This window comes from Triturus cristatus, chromosome 5_1, assembly GCF_964204655.1.
Source record: "Triturus cristatus chromosome 5_1, aTriCri1.1, whole genome shotgun sequence".
Lineage (NCBI taxonomy): Eukaryota > Metazoa > Chordata > Amphibia > Caudata > Salamandridae > Triturus > Triturus cristatus.
Window position 1 is genome coordinate 964345499 of NC_140587.1, and position 15745 is coordinate 964361243.

Below are 15745 nucleotides of genomic sequence, written 5' to 3' on the forward strand. Positions count from 1 at the left end.
AAAAGTGGACGGTATGATCAATTGTAAAAGTTTTTACAGATAAATAGAAGTTCTATCTGATTGCTGGGACAACAACTTAGGGGCACATTTATGAAGCTTTGGTGTTGTCCTTGTGCCTCTCAAGAGGATGCAAAGGCGGCGCAAAACCTAAATGAGTTTCTTCAAACCATGCAAGGCCCTGAGTGGCTTGATAAATCTCGAGTAAAGCAGGGCAGCACAAATTTCTGCCTTGTGTTACTGTGCAGCAGGGAGGTGTGCCATGGGTGGAGCTTGGGTGTTCCCATGCATCCACACATGGATCCTAAAACATTTGCAAGTTTTCCAACTTTAGTAGACCTGGGAATACATCAGAATTGTATGCCTCCCCAGCAGTGGTGCAGAGAGGAGGAACATCTTTATTTCTCCTTGTTTCTTCTTTCTTTCGAAGGGTGCTGCATTCAGCTGCACAATTAGAAAGAGGAAGTGCCTCTGAGGATTGTTTTTGTGCAGGAATGTGTCCCTTCCTGCACAAAAACATTCCTGCCTGCAATGCAGGCATGCTTGCAACATTACACAAGGGTGCTTGCATTGCAGTTAGGCAGCCACCCATGCACCAGCATTAGGAAAACACAGGACTGCCCTGTATAATGGGAAATATGCGCATCCGTGCCCTTTCTCTTTCTTGCAGCACGACAAGGTGGCTTGCTGTGTAGTGTTGCGTGCATATTTGATAAATATGGCCCCTAGAGTGCATATATATATAAAAGGCATGAAATGCAGTGCAGCAAGGCATCTTGGTGTGTTGCGCTGCATGAAAGGTAGAGGGCAGGAATGTGGGGTATTTCCCAATATATGGTGCATTACTGCTCTCTGCTTGCGCTGACGCACAAACTGCTGACTAGTGCAAATGCTGGTACACTTGCACCATGGTGCAAGGGTGCCAATGTTGTATGCAGAGATATTTAGGTTGAGGAAAGGAGACTTTCATGCACAAAATCAATCCTTAGAGGCATTTTCCTCTTACTGTGTGTTCTGCACAATGCAGCACACTTTGAACGAGGAAACAACACAGAGAAATAAAGATATTTCTCCTTGTTGCGCCCTTGGTGGGGAGGTGTACAATTATTATGCATTCCCAGGACTATCAGTAATGCAAAATCTGGGAATGGAATGTGTCACAATGTATTAGTGGCTGCTTAGGAAAACCTATAGCATGCCTCCCTGCTGTAGAGTAATGCAAGGCATCAAAAAGTCCTGCCTTGTGTTACTCTTGATGAATCAACCACGCAGGCCCATGCAGGGTGGTCTTGCACGTCCTGGCAATTATCATACATGTTTTGCATTGCTCTTGTTGCCCTTTTCATGGTGCAAGTTTGACGCAAGCCCATGATAAATTTGGACCCACATTTGATAATGGAAATTAATATTAACATACCATAATGTGTCCAAAAATTGAATACAGTAATCAAAAATATCTACATCAACAGCATCATATACTATAATGAGCTCAATAACTGTTTTTATTAGGGAAACTTTCAAACTAGAATATTGATATATGTAATCAAATATTGCTTCAAAAAGAAAATCTGTATGCTTACATGGTACATCTCTAAATATTTCTAGCGAATGAGGAGGGAGTGAGATCAATGTACATGGATTGACATGTGACAAGTGACAAAATATGGTCTTTATATCCCTGTGTACTTGAAAGTGAAGGAAATGTATGCCACAATGTAACAGAGATTCCCTTACATCATATGCAATCACGGAATATTTGTAATATATCCCTATATATTTCCAGAGGGACAAACAACATTTTCTGAAGATCAGCCTGTCTGTGATGATCAGCCTGTTGTAGAGACCCTCCTGCCCCCGAATGGATGAAGACACGTTCCAACAACTCCTGGACACAATAAAAATCTCCTCCAGCTTTGGCAAGGGGAGGCTGCATTGTCACGTCTCCACATGAACCAACCCAGACTGTACATGGACCATATACATATCTTATTGGAAGTGATGACTCTGATGACCCAACGTCACATTTCAACGGCGAGTGGTTGGGGTCCCGCAACGAATGGTGGATGTAGTCAGGTTGAGGATGGAGACTATAGCTGGCACTTCTGGAGGAGTCCATAGGTGTCTAAGCCCAGTAAGGGGTTTTCAAAGGCTATTTTAGACACCTACTCTTGGCTCCATGAGATTGATCTCTCCTTAGCTGAAATTGCTCGTGTTATGATGCAAAAAGCCCAACAACACCAACCTTCAACAACTAACACCAGTGATGCTGTTAGCCAGCTGGGAGCTATCAATTCCTCCCTCCATTCAGTCTTTTGAAAGAGGACACGAGGCATTACGTAATAGTTTGGAGGCCAAGATGGATTCCTTCATGGCATCAGCAACATTGTAGCTGTGCTGTGCAACCAGTAAGCCTGTGCCAGGGAGTACATCCTGCCTTACTAACTTTCACAAATGTACTGCCTCTGATGTTTGTGTTTCTGAGGCTATTAGCATCAATCCTGGCCTCCTTTCGCAACACTACAACATCCATTGGAAGCAGAACACTCATCAGAGAAGGAAGATATACAGTTCCCCAGTTTCAGAACCAGAATTTCCCTAAAAGCATTTGTGAAAGCCTCCTGGCCAGTTTTATGATCTGCCTTGTGTATGACATCAGTCCACATTCTTTGCAACCCATTACGGTACTCTTTTTTTGTAAAGTAATTGATCTTTTCCTACTGTTCTCATCATATGGCATCCATATTTGATAATGGCAATTTGTTCCTCGGCACTTTTCATATGTACCACTTGTTAATGAGAACTACAAGTCCAAGCTACTTGTATTGTGAATCACTACACATTTGTATTTACTTATATTTGATGAATTGATGTAAGTGGACTTAACACATAATGAAACGTGTGAATCTGACCTAGCTTTATATCTCATGACCAGATTTGTAAGGTCTAAGCTCTAAAGTCTTCATACATACCTTCCTAAAACATGATCAAATAATTATAAACCAAAATTAGAGGTGAGTAAAATAAATATTATATGCCGTCAGCTACTTTAATAACATCCATTGCTATGCAAGATTGAGCAGTATGGAGTTTCTCTAATGAATGTCAGAGTAAACCAACAAGCAACTTCATCTTGATAGACACATAGAGAGATGATTCAAAAGAATACAATGACTTACCAGCTCTAAAACTGTTGTATGAAATATGTGAACACAACACACTGTTCCACTGATCCATCTCTATGGTGGTAAGTACTCGCCTCCACATAAATACATAAGTTGTATACCTTACTGCTTCCACAAAGTTTTGTAATAAATGCATGAATCAGGATGATTGAACCCATACTAGGCAGATACTAAGGTCCATATTTATCATGGATTAGCAGCTCCCCTGCACCACACAAAGGGGCGCAAGAGCAATGAAATACATTTAATGATATTTACCATGTCATGCAAGGCCACCTTGCATGGCCCTGCGTGTCTTGGTATATGTGGAGTAACGCAAGGCAGGGCAAAATTGCTGCCTTGCGTTACTATGCCCCAGAGAGACGTTCCATGGGTTGAGAGTGGGTGTTCCCCCCATTCACACATTAATTTTGGAGCATTCCCCGATTTAGCATTAGTGGCAGACCAGGGAATATGTCAAAATGCTACCCCTTCCCAAGGAAAGGATAGCAACGAAACATATGTTTAGTTTTCCTTGTTGTGGCCTATTCCGAAATGTGCTGAATTATTCAGTACATATAGAGGGAAATGCTTCCAAGGATAGTTTTTGTGCAGGAAGTTATCCATGGTGTAAGGGTACCTGCATTATTGCTAGGCAGCAGTGTGTGAGCAAGCACAGGCAGAGAGCACAAATGCTATGTATAATGTAAAATACTGCTCATTCCTAACCTCTCACTTTCACACAGTGCACCACAGCATGGTGACTTGCCGTGTTGTGCTGCATGTAAATTAGAGTAATATGCCCCATTATCTGTGTTAAAAGCATGAATATATATATGCATTCATATCTGCAATGTAAGAATGACCTACAGTTGTCAAGTGGAGTCTTATGCTTCAGCATTTCAGTGCAATATTCTCTAGATTATTTTAACTATATGGGCCCGATTCACAGAACTAACTTAAGACAAAATCCTAAACTTACTACCATTTTGGTATTCACAGAAGACACTTACTCATTTTGGTATTCACAGAAGGCACTTACTCATTGATGAGTAAGTGCCTTCTGTGAATACCAAAATAGTAGTACGTTTAGGATAATGTTATCGCCGTTCCTTGATAATATGGCCCTTAGCTCTTTCTAAATGTGCTGCTGAATGCCTCACACTTAGTAAGAGGAAGGAACCAATGAGTAGCAATAAAGGTATTTCTCTTTGTCGCCCCATATTAGACCAGACAGATTTAGGGTGATCTTCCCTCCAACTTCTTACCTACCTCTGCCACTTTTTTGATCACGCTATTGCTGGTTTTATGATTCTGTGTACTTTACTACTTTAAAGTGCATATTAATTTATTTAGAAGTCTTTTGTAAAGAGCACTACATGTGCCCAGGGCCTGTAAATTAAATTCTACTAGTGGGTCTGCAGCACTTATTGTGCCACCCACTTAAGTAGACCTCTAATCAGGGCCCAGTCCTTCCATTGCAGAGCCTGTAAATGCAGTTTAAACTGCCATTTCGACCTGGCGAGATACAACTCTTGCCAGGTCCATACCTTCCCTTTGTATGCATGTAGGTCTCCGCTAAGTTAGGCCCTGTACAACCCAAAGGGCATGGCGCAGTGTCTTCAAAAGGCGGGTCATGCACTTTTAAATTCCACATATCCTGGTAGTAAAAACGCCCAAAGTCGTTTTTCAATACAGCAAGGCCTATTCTTAGATAGGATAACATTGGGATGACCTTATTGCATCTTGTGAAATTCGCAATCTGGAAGAGAGAAACGTTTCAAGTTTGGTGTCCCTGGAATCACAATTTAAAATAACAATTGGTGGTGAAGTTGGATTTTAAATTGCAATTTTGAAAATGCAACTTTTAGAAAGTTTAATCAAACAAAGAAATAAAAGGTGACTGCAATTATTGATTTAAGCAGCCTCGAATGAAACAAAATTGCAAAGCATTTCTCAGTGCTGCCTTTCTTGTTTGATTAAACTTGTTTACAGGCTCAGTTTCACTGGGTCCATGGGCCTAACTTCTTTGTTTGGTTTAACTTTCAAAAAGTTATCATTTTTATACTTCAGCCATTTTGTGCCTCCTGCCTGTCTCTGATCACTTGTCTGAGGTGGGTGACAGCTGGGCTTTGTATATTCCCTATAGATAGCCACACACAATGGGATCTTAGATGTGACTTGATGGGCCTTCCTCAGAGGATTGGAGGGAAGAGCTAGACCCAGCCTCGCTTACACCTGAATAGTCTGTGTCCTGTCCCCACACAAAGGTCTGTGTACCCCCTTTAGTGATTCTGACACCAGGGCAGGCAGGGCAGAACCTATGTGCACTTCAACGGCCTGTCTTTGAAGTCTCGCCCTCTTCAAATTCCCAACTTGATATAAGTATTGGACCTCTGACACCACCACTTCAGTACAATTTAGGACCTGTGAGTACTCTGCAAGGAAAAAGGACTGCTGTGCTGCTGTAGGATTGCCACTCAGATGGACTGCTGTTTTGCTGGATCCCTGGTTTGCTGTGCTGCCTTGTTGCCTGTTGTTCTCCCGCCTGGGTGAGAAGGACTGGATCTGCATCACTTGAACCCAGAGTGACTCTAAAGGCTAGCTGGCAGGCTTCCTTATCTGATGTCTCAGCGAAATAAAAGGCTTCCAACCACCCTGCTTCTGCATTTGAATTCTGCCATCTGTGAGTCTGCACTGCCAAATAGTGCCACTCTAGTCCTGAACCCTTGGAAGAGGGCCTAACGTGTTTTTTCAAGAGGAACTCACGCATACTCTGTTGTACTGACTCATCGCTGCTACTCCATGGATTTAAACCTATGCATCGCTGTTGCTGCGTGGATTGGACTTGTCGTATCACCTTCTGAACCGCCACTGTGCAACTCTCTTACAGGCGCAATGGCAGCCTCAACGACGATTTCAAAATTCTGCGCCACAGTTTCCCCTCTCATCGAAGCTGATGTATCGCCTTGAAGGCACAACCCATCTTCGACAACGGTCTTCGCATGGCAAGCCCCGTCGAATGGAACCTCAACATACAAACATCAGGATCTCGCACTGAAGCCTCGCCGTATCTCGAAATGGGTGTATCATCTCAGCTGCACGACACATCCTCAACCTGACCCCATAAAATGATCCACAACATCGGATTAAAGTACTTTTATTCAGGAGGCCTCACTGGGTCCCTGTAGCCAGCCTGCGCTCCACTCTGGTTGGCCTGAACATTTGACTTTGTCCTGGTCCGGAGTGACCAGATGTCCCATTTTAGTGCTTTTTATGCTTCCTAGCTCTATTTCTACTTAAAACTTTTAAAAATCAGTTTCTCAAGTTCTACCTTTGTGGCTTTTATCATTTTTGTCAGAACCATTATTTTAACTTGGTGTAGTATCTTTTTATGTGGTGTTTTCACTATTTTACTGTTTGAAGTGTTGCACAGATACTTTACACGCCACCTTTAGGTTAAGCTTGACTGCTCAGTGCCAAGCTACTATTTTCAGCTATTTAGTTTAATTTTTGGATTTCTATGCCAACAAAATTATAAATATGTAATAAGTGACTCTTTCAGGAACACATTTTTACATAGGTGGATATTGTAATTCTGTCCTCTCATACAGTGTGACATGACCCAGTACTTCTCACTGTGGGCATTTTTCTACTTTCATTGTGTAATCTTTGAAGTCATCCCACAATGGACATCAGTAGCTAGATGTTTGAGTGAAATACTAACACTCTATGTGCATTTTTCGAGATCCAAACACAAACACAGAGATATCTATAATGTCATATTTTTTAAATAAAATGATGTCAATTAATCTGCTTTCCTTACCAATGTGTAGCACAATCCCATATCTGTAATTCTCAAAGCACTCGTTGATGGTACTATGCCAAAATATATTTGCATCATGGGCACTTCCGGAATACTTCACAAGGACTTTGGTGAAAAGTCCATGATGATCCACTATTGCCTGGACATTGATAGCGTAACTGTAGCTGCAGTTTCTAAAAAGGTGTGCAGTGATTGCAAGGGGAACAAATTACATACACTTGTGTGCAATCAATAACAGCAAGCACATGAGGGAATCCAGCAATGTTGTAGAACCCTTCCTTGATAGCTAGTTTTTATTGGTGGGTTTTTAGGAAGAGAAAATGCTGGTATATCAGTTTTATGATGGCATCCAACACAGATGGGAGGAATACTAAAAATGCAACCTGAGAAATGCCAGTCAATCGTGCTGATGTGCTTCCATAAAGATCCAGAGGCCTATATGTGTAGAACTGACATCAATTTGACCAGTGCGGGGATGGTATTGGTCCTTGCAGTTGCTGGTGACTTGGTGATATCTTCTCCAACAATTCAATGATACTCTCCCTCTTCAGTCTGTAGAACTTGATGACCTCCTCTTCCCTGAGATAAATGAGGGCCATTTGTGGATGGAATACACTGTCCTTCCTCGCGCGTTGTCTTTGTTGTTGTCTCCTACCTACTCCCAATTGCAAAATGACTACTTCCATGGCATAGTTGAGCTTGCCAAAGTGAACTTTGATGATGAGGTTTTCATATAAAAGCACTACATAATTTCCATTGCTTTCAATGGCAATTTGTATTATTCTGATGCATTTCTATCATTGTGTTACACTGCGTGACGATGCGTGATGCAATGGAATGATGAAATATCCCACTGCGTTACCTTTTCGTTCGAATTTACATTGAAATGCCTACATTGCCTAAAATGTTTGCTGCATAGCAGATTCAGCACAGCACTTGCACCACACACTCGCTGGAAAATGGTGCAGTTGTGCTCTTGTGTCACTTCATAAATTTGACTTCCTTCCTACGTCACCTCCTACGTCACCCTTGCATCACACTGTATGACGCAAGGATGACGCAAGCCCAAGATAAGTATGGGCCAGTTGGTTTTTAGCTATCTGGTGACTTCAAACATGCAGGAGGTGTAGATGGTCTAGGTGATAAGTGGTTTGTCAGAGAGGAAGAGGCTGAGCTGGGTGTCATCTGCATACGAGATGACGTTGATTCAGTGGGAATGGGTGATACTGACAAGAGGAGCCATGTAGGTGTTGAAGTGTGTGGGGATGAGCGATGGTCCTTGGGGAACTACACAGATGAGGTTGATGGAGGCCAAGGTAAAGGGGGATGACTGACTAGGTGCAGTCTGTTATGAAGGAGCAGGTCCAGGTCAGGCGGGGACCGAGTATGCTGGCTTCATGACGGTGTTGAATGAGGATGGGATGGGAGACAGTGCCTAAATCTGCAGACAGGTCTAGTAGGATGAGGTCAACAGTGTCTCTTCTGTCCATGATCATTCACATAACTGCTGTGGCTGTCAGGAGGGCATTCTTGTTGCTGTGAGTGGGCCTGAATCTGGGTTGAGTGGTGTTGAGGGGTTGGTTGTTGTTGGGGTGGATGGCTAGTTTTTGATGAACTTCTCTATGACTTTTGCTGGGCTCTGCAGGGTAGCAGGGAGATTGGCCAGTAGTTGGCTAATGTCTTCAGGTCATCTGAGAGTTTCCTAATCTGGGGGAGCACTGTGGCATGTCAGTATCTAGGGTAGGGCTGCACTGATGGGGTCCAATCCGCTGGCAAATATTGGGAAAAAGCAGAGGTCTGAGGGTGCTGCAGAATGAATGGACAGCATGGTTGTTTATTATGTGGTGATTGTGGGCAAGGTGGACAAGTGGTTGTCTGGGGATTGGACCCGAAACACAGGAAGACTGCAAACTGTGATGGCTCTGGCAGGCGCTCAAAAGTATTGTACATATTACTGATCTTGCAGTTGAAGAAGAGTGATGGCTGGGTGCACAGAACCTGTGAAGGGGAAATGCAGAGCTAGCTGTCGGAATGGAGAAACATTTACTATGATGAAGATTTCCTTGGTGCTGTTGTTGCTGTTTTCAATGCGGTCAATAAGAGTTGTTTGTTGAAGGTAGCACCTGAGGACCCACCTGTAGGTACACTTTTACATGTCAAAGTGGCTCTGCCTCCATCTACGCTTGAATTGCTTACAGTGGCGTTTGGTGGCTCTGCGTTCTTCTGTATACCCGCTTGCTTGTGGCCTGGTTCTGGTGGTCTTGGTGGCTTTGAATTGGGCCAGAGTGCCTGTGCAGGAGATGACCAAGGTGTTGAAGGTAGAGATAGATCAGATTAGGTCATTGTGGTGTTGAGATAGGTGGCTGAGGACCTCTGAGAACCAAGTGTACTCTGTGATCTTGTTCCAGTCTCATTGTGCAGATTTGATGGATGCAGGTCTGTGGTGCTGCTGGATGGGCTTATTGAAGTGGATGAGGGCATGGTCAGACCAAGCAAACATGTGAACTTGTCCTCTGAGATTTTGTTGGAACTAGTGAAGGTGGATTCCAGGAAGAGTCCAATGGTGTGAGTGTGGACACCTACTCTCTGAGTCTGAGGGTCCCCAGGTCCTCCAGGCATTTGGTTATATAGGGGTTGCCTACAACAGGTAAAGCTTGGCAAAGCAGATGAAAAATGGAGAAAGAAGATAAAGAACAGAAGCTCCTGAAAGAGTGCAAAATCAAAAAGTTAAATGTTGCACAGAAAAGAGTAAAAGGGGAAATAAATGAGCAAGAAGCCTGATAAAAATAGATTGAGTGAGAAAGCACATGGGTCAAAAAATGAGTGAGAAGGCAAAAGAGGCAAAGAAACCATGAGATAGCAAAGAAGGAGTGAGAGAGCAAAATTGGCAAAGAACTATGAATAAAAGGTCCAAATGGCAAAGAGAGGATTACAGAGGGTGAGTGAGGGAGTGATAAGATCACACAAAAGAGGTTTAATGAGAGGAAGGCGATACAATGTAGTAACAAGTGAGAGAGCCAGGTTGCAAAAGTAAGAGCTGATGGTTGGCCTCTCAGAATCTGAATTCCAGTGCCTCCACCACCTCCTAGATTAAACCTTGTTTGCTCATCCTCAAAATGCATGGAGTCTCAAGTGGCCAAAAGGAGTAAGTGGTTGTAAGAAATTGTGCATTAGTTGTGTAGGATGTAAGGCCTGTGCAAGTAGTAGGTCCACAATTTCTCCTTGCTAGAAATCAATCACCCCATTGTAGCACTTGCTTCTCTTCGAGTAGCAAGCAGAGCAGTCGAAGGCCTTCTCAGGGAAGGTGGTGTTGGCTAGTAATCACCATTCGCTTGCACGCTATAATAATACTCAATAAATGATTGTCCAGTCAGTGCCTTTTCTTTAGAAAAGGAAGAGCACATTTATTGCACACACTACTAAATACTAGACAATAATTTACAAATATAATAATGGCGGTGTGAAATACCTTGGTGACATTCTGAAATCACATTTGACCCCTAAAGCGCAATGACCCCCAAAATCACAGTACTACCCCCCCCCCCACCTACACCAGAAAGAACATCCCAATATTAGGGGTATCACTTCAAATAAAACAGGCCTATTGGTTTTCACATGCCACCACATCAATATATAAGACACGCAATTTGGCAGCTTGGTCAGGGAGATCACCACTTCAATATATAAAAGAAGCCTATTGGCCCAATAAAAAGACCAATTAGTAAATGTTAAAAATCTCATCATGATATCACGTAATCATTAACAATATTTAATTGCCATAGAAGATTTCAATGTTTATCAAAAATAACTTCTAGGCATATAAGATTAACAAGGCACTCACACAGAACATACCATGTGCTTGTCTATTTTTTTTATATACCTTCAGACTACATTAAATGCAGTCATAGCACCAGCCTCCAGAGAATATTGCATTACAAGCTTATGAGCAAAATCTCCAATCTTAAAGGACTGTTTTGAAACAATGAAGACAATCTTAATGCGTCATAATTTCCCTGACCCCACAATGTCGCTGCACTTTTGAAATTCTTTTAAGGGGGGCTGCTGCAACTTATTTAGCCCCCAAGAACTTCCTTAAGAATATTGGTAGCACCCCTACTGCCCTTGGGACACCGTAAAAGGCAGGAAGATATGCAAATAACCGTATCCTGAGGCATTAAGTGGCAATTCAAGCCAGGAAGCAGTGACTGTCTTATGACGGCTCCTCAGCTGAGGTGAGAATAGCCGCTTTATATTTGCCTTTTTTTAAAGGGGGCTGCTCGCAGTTGCCTGGTCCCACCCAGGACTCCTGGGGTCCACCATGGGGGGGGGCACAAAAGCCCCCCATGACCTCCCCAGCTCCCAGAACTGGTGCTGGCATAGATGGCATCAATTGGTTCCAACCCACGCTGACTCCAGTGGGCAGGAACAGAGAGTTCTCTGCCTTACCCCTTGGGGGTGGTGGCTTAGAATGAGGTGCACCCACCCCCCCATGGCAATCCATTTGCTGATGGGTCCCGTGACCCATTTGACCAGGCCATGCTGGCCTGCATCTTACATTCATTGGCTGCTGGGATCATGAGGGCTCCTGGGGATTCCAATTGAGTCCATTAAATTATAAAATCACCCTTGCACCAACCCAGGGGCCCAGCCCTGGGGTACTCCAAGGAAATCCTGGTGGAGCCCCACAAACTTGGTTTTTGCTGAAGGTCAAAACTCTTTAAATGGCATCAAATCTTGATGAGCTGAGTCAATTGGAATAATTTTGCGTTCCATTTACTCCTGGTGACAAGCCATTGCCACCTAAAGCTATTTCAGCAGCCCTCCCAGCCTAGAAATGGTGTGCTTTGCAGGGAGCTGCATTTACCAGCTGTCCCCTTCACAGACCCCATGGCCTCCTGACCATCTTGCAGGTCTTCTGGAGGGCAGTGGAATGCAAGCCTTCTTCCAGCTGGTCCTCCGGGGTCTAAGGGAATCAGGTTCATTGGTCCTGGTGAGACCCACTGCTTCAAAGATCATAAGGGGGCTTGTCCATCCAGCTCTCCATGGTGTTGTCGCTGCCACCTAATTCTAGTGTCCAACCCAACAACAGCAACTCTATCTACCTTGTAAAAGAGTTTTCAAATGGAGGGGAGTTCAAAGCCAGGCATTCCTTTCCACTCCTAGGGTCCACATCACCGCTCCAGCCCTGTCCCAATCCTGCATGCTGGAAAAATTCAAGATGGCACTGTCAAGAAGTCAATGTTCACATCTCATTGGGGGACCTCAGCTTCACCCCTAGCTGACATCACTGCCAAGGTATTTCCCTCCAAATCTTCACCCTAAAACCCCCTCCTGTGTTGGCTCCAGTTATCTGGGCTTCCTCCTTTGTTCAGTGGGTCTGGGCTGTCCCAGCCCTGGTACAGTGTGACAGCTAATTAACAGATGTAGATATTCTTTCCCACCACTTCCTCCTCAGCAACTGAGTGAAGCACTGTTAATAACTCTTTTTGTGCGGGGAGGCAGGATGAAAAAAATCCAAGATCCTGAGCTGAGTCAGGGAAATATGAACATTCGGGGTGACCCATAATGTGAACATGTATGATCATAGGACCTGCGCATTCAAACTGGGTGCATGTTTCACCACAGTTTCATACATATAAAGTTTTGTCTGCCTAGAGGAAGCGAAACTGCACTCTAAGGCACATTTCCCCCTATGTGTATAACACAGTGTCACTGCAGAGAAAATAGTAAACAATGTTGACGTTATCTATTAGTGGCCACTAATATTATGAGGCCTATCACAGTTCAACTTCTTAACCTTGTAGAGTCCCCTCTGTGCCAGACTACCTGTACGTAGTTATAGTAGAAAAATCAGTGGATATGCTAAAGTTATCTGCACATCATAATTTGTACATATGTCAAGTTATTCAAACAGTATATGTTATGATAGTAGTATTGGGTACTGCAAACGAAGCCAAATACTCATCCACTAAGAGTATTAAACATATCTTTGTGACTATAAACAATCCAAAGATTTCAATCCACTAGAAGGGCAACGCAGCACACCACAACAATCTAATAATACCACAAATTTTCCACTTCCTTAGGTATTATCCTTGAGAAATAAAGTTCACATGAAGATGTAAATCATTGTCCAATCTTGATAGGGATGTTGTATTTCGTGTTTATTTGTCAAAAACGTATCCAATTTCAAAACCGCAGCCGACACGCGTTTCGCCCACAGGGCTTTTTCAAGGCTTGAATGATTATAATTGAATACTGCACTGTAGGTGCCTCCTATTAATGTCAGTACTCGTTCATAAATTCTAAGATAAGTATTTCAATCAAGTAGTTGGACCCCAATTCGCCAATGACACACGTTAGTCAGATCCTAATTCATTAATATTCATAGAGATGATTCGTATTAGGACCAATGTACGTCCTCTCTCGTTTCCGTATGTACGAGCACCTCGTCCTGTCGTTTGGCCAGACGGACAGAAAAAGGCATCATGGTCAGCGTGCTTGCGTGTGTGGGTGTGTGTGTATGAGCAAATGTGTTTGAGAAATATTTCACCAATGACCACATGTTACATAACCGGTATGTGAATAGTGCACTTATTGCATGACCGTGATGTACCATCTAGAACATCTGTGCTCTTTCTGTGCAAGTTTCTGGTATTTCCCAAAGGGTAATGTTAGGTTGGTTTCTTATGTATGATCACTGATAGGTAGGCCCTAAGAAATCGGTGATTTGTCACTTTTACAGTCATCTGCTGGATGTGTTGTCTATTGAATGTAAATTAGTTAAATAATATCATATTTGACCACCAATGGAGGCCACATTAGTAGTACAAGAATAACATGGATTTAATATCATCCTGCAAAATGTCATAGCCAAAATATTGATTCCAAAGTATTGTCAAACTAAGCATATATAGATAAGTCTAGGTCTGCTGTACATAACTTCACACTTATGTACCATGATGATATATCAATGTATTCAAGGTACATAGATATAGGGTTACAAAGAGTAAATCTACTTGCATCTCTAAATACATCCGTTGATGAGTGTCAGACCCTGTTTGTTGTGGGAGTGGAGGGTGGACACATGGACATAGAGCAGGCATGGGCTAATGGTCCCCCACCATGGTGGTTGAGGCTGTTTGCTACTGGTGTCCTGAGGCCCATCATACTATGGCTGTGCAAATTTGGCCAAATACAACACTTTCCACAATTGACTGTCACAGTAATGAGGGCAAGATGTTACAGGCTTTTCAGGGAGTTGATGGGGGAGCAAGAGCTCAGGACTCAACAATCAGCGCGGTCCAGTGTGTATCTTTATAAAAACAAAAGTACTTGTGATCTCACAGCAAACCTTAATGTTTCACAATTCAATGGTTATGACATTCAGGGTTGCAGAATGCTGTGGTCTATCAGCGAGGTGCTAAAACCCATCACTTTCTTGTTAGCCTTTATTCCATTAAGGCCAAGATTGCCCTCTTTCTATGGGTTTAGGTAAGATTAGGCTCGGGTTCAATTAGCTCAGATATACTCACTGTATAAAGTATGTTGCTCAGTTCAACAGTTTATTATTCCTTTAGCATAAAACAACAGTGTCTATCAGGTGGAGACGATTGGGTTGCATGCCTATTTGCATCTCTTGTTGGGCTAAGCCCCACATATTACCTGAAAGTTGCTCTTGACAGTCCTGGGTATGCAGAGCATGTGATCACACCTTTCCACCTTTGCAGTGTGGTCTCTCCATTGCGGGGCTGCAGTATTTGTCTATTGGAAGGCATTGGAAGACTGATTCGGCGAGGTGGGTCTTCGCAGCATCACCTGGCTCAGCAGTGCCATTCCTCTTGATCGCCTATGGGCAGGTGCTAAGCACAGGTAGTGGCAGCCTCCAGGCCAAATCTTCTCACTGACAAAAAGAACAGAGAAGATACAGGAAGTGAATAAAAAGAAATATTTGGCTTGGCCTCTTGGGATTGATTCATGAAAGAGGCATTAGAACATACAGGAGTAGACAAACCCTTATTATTTCCAAATCTTGACTCTTGTTTTGTACCTAAAAGAACTCCAAAGCATACTCCATGGCAAGCTTGCCTTTTACAGTCTATCAGCCTTCTGCCTAGCAGTTTTCATCAAGAGGCTGTGAATTGTCCACAGAAATGGATATTAGGAAAGAGTAGGGAGAAATATTTCTCTCTCAAGCGCACGCATGTACACACACACACACAGAATTTTCCCTTCACTTTCAAAACCTTTTGCATGAGAAGATATTTTTTGACCTGCAATACAGGAAAAAATTCAGACAATTTGCTTACTTTCCGTGATTTGCTGAACAAGTTATCCCTTCTTGATGTAGGGGCGTGTTTAGAGTTCTCAACAGGCATTAAAAGTGCACGTTGTCTCATGGTTACCTCAGAGTGCTGTGCCGAATCTGAGAGTGAGTAATTTTGACTGGGATTATTTCACGTTCTTGATGGTAAGTTAAGGTTGCCACCGTATTATGAAAACAGGATTCTGGCAGTAGTCATGTATGACATTTGTGCACATTTGTTGTGTGGCATTTTATTGTGGTTGTGGTGTGTTGTTTTGTTTCTTGTGCTGCTGTTTTTTGTGCAGTATTATTGCAAAATTACTATTAAAACCAGTGCTTGAAATATTTTCTAGCTATTCTCAAACTGAGTTTAGCACTCATTGAATGTAAATAGTGCAAAATAGTGTTATTCTATGGGAGGGACAGCCTTGCCTCAATTGAAAAGGACTCTGGAAG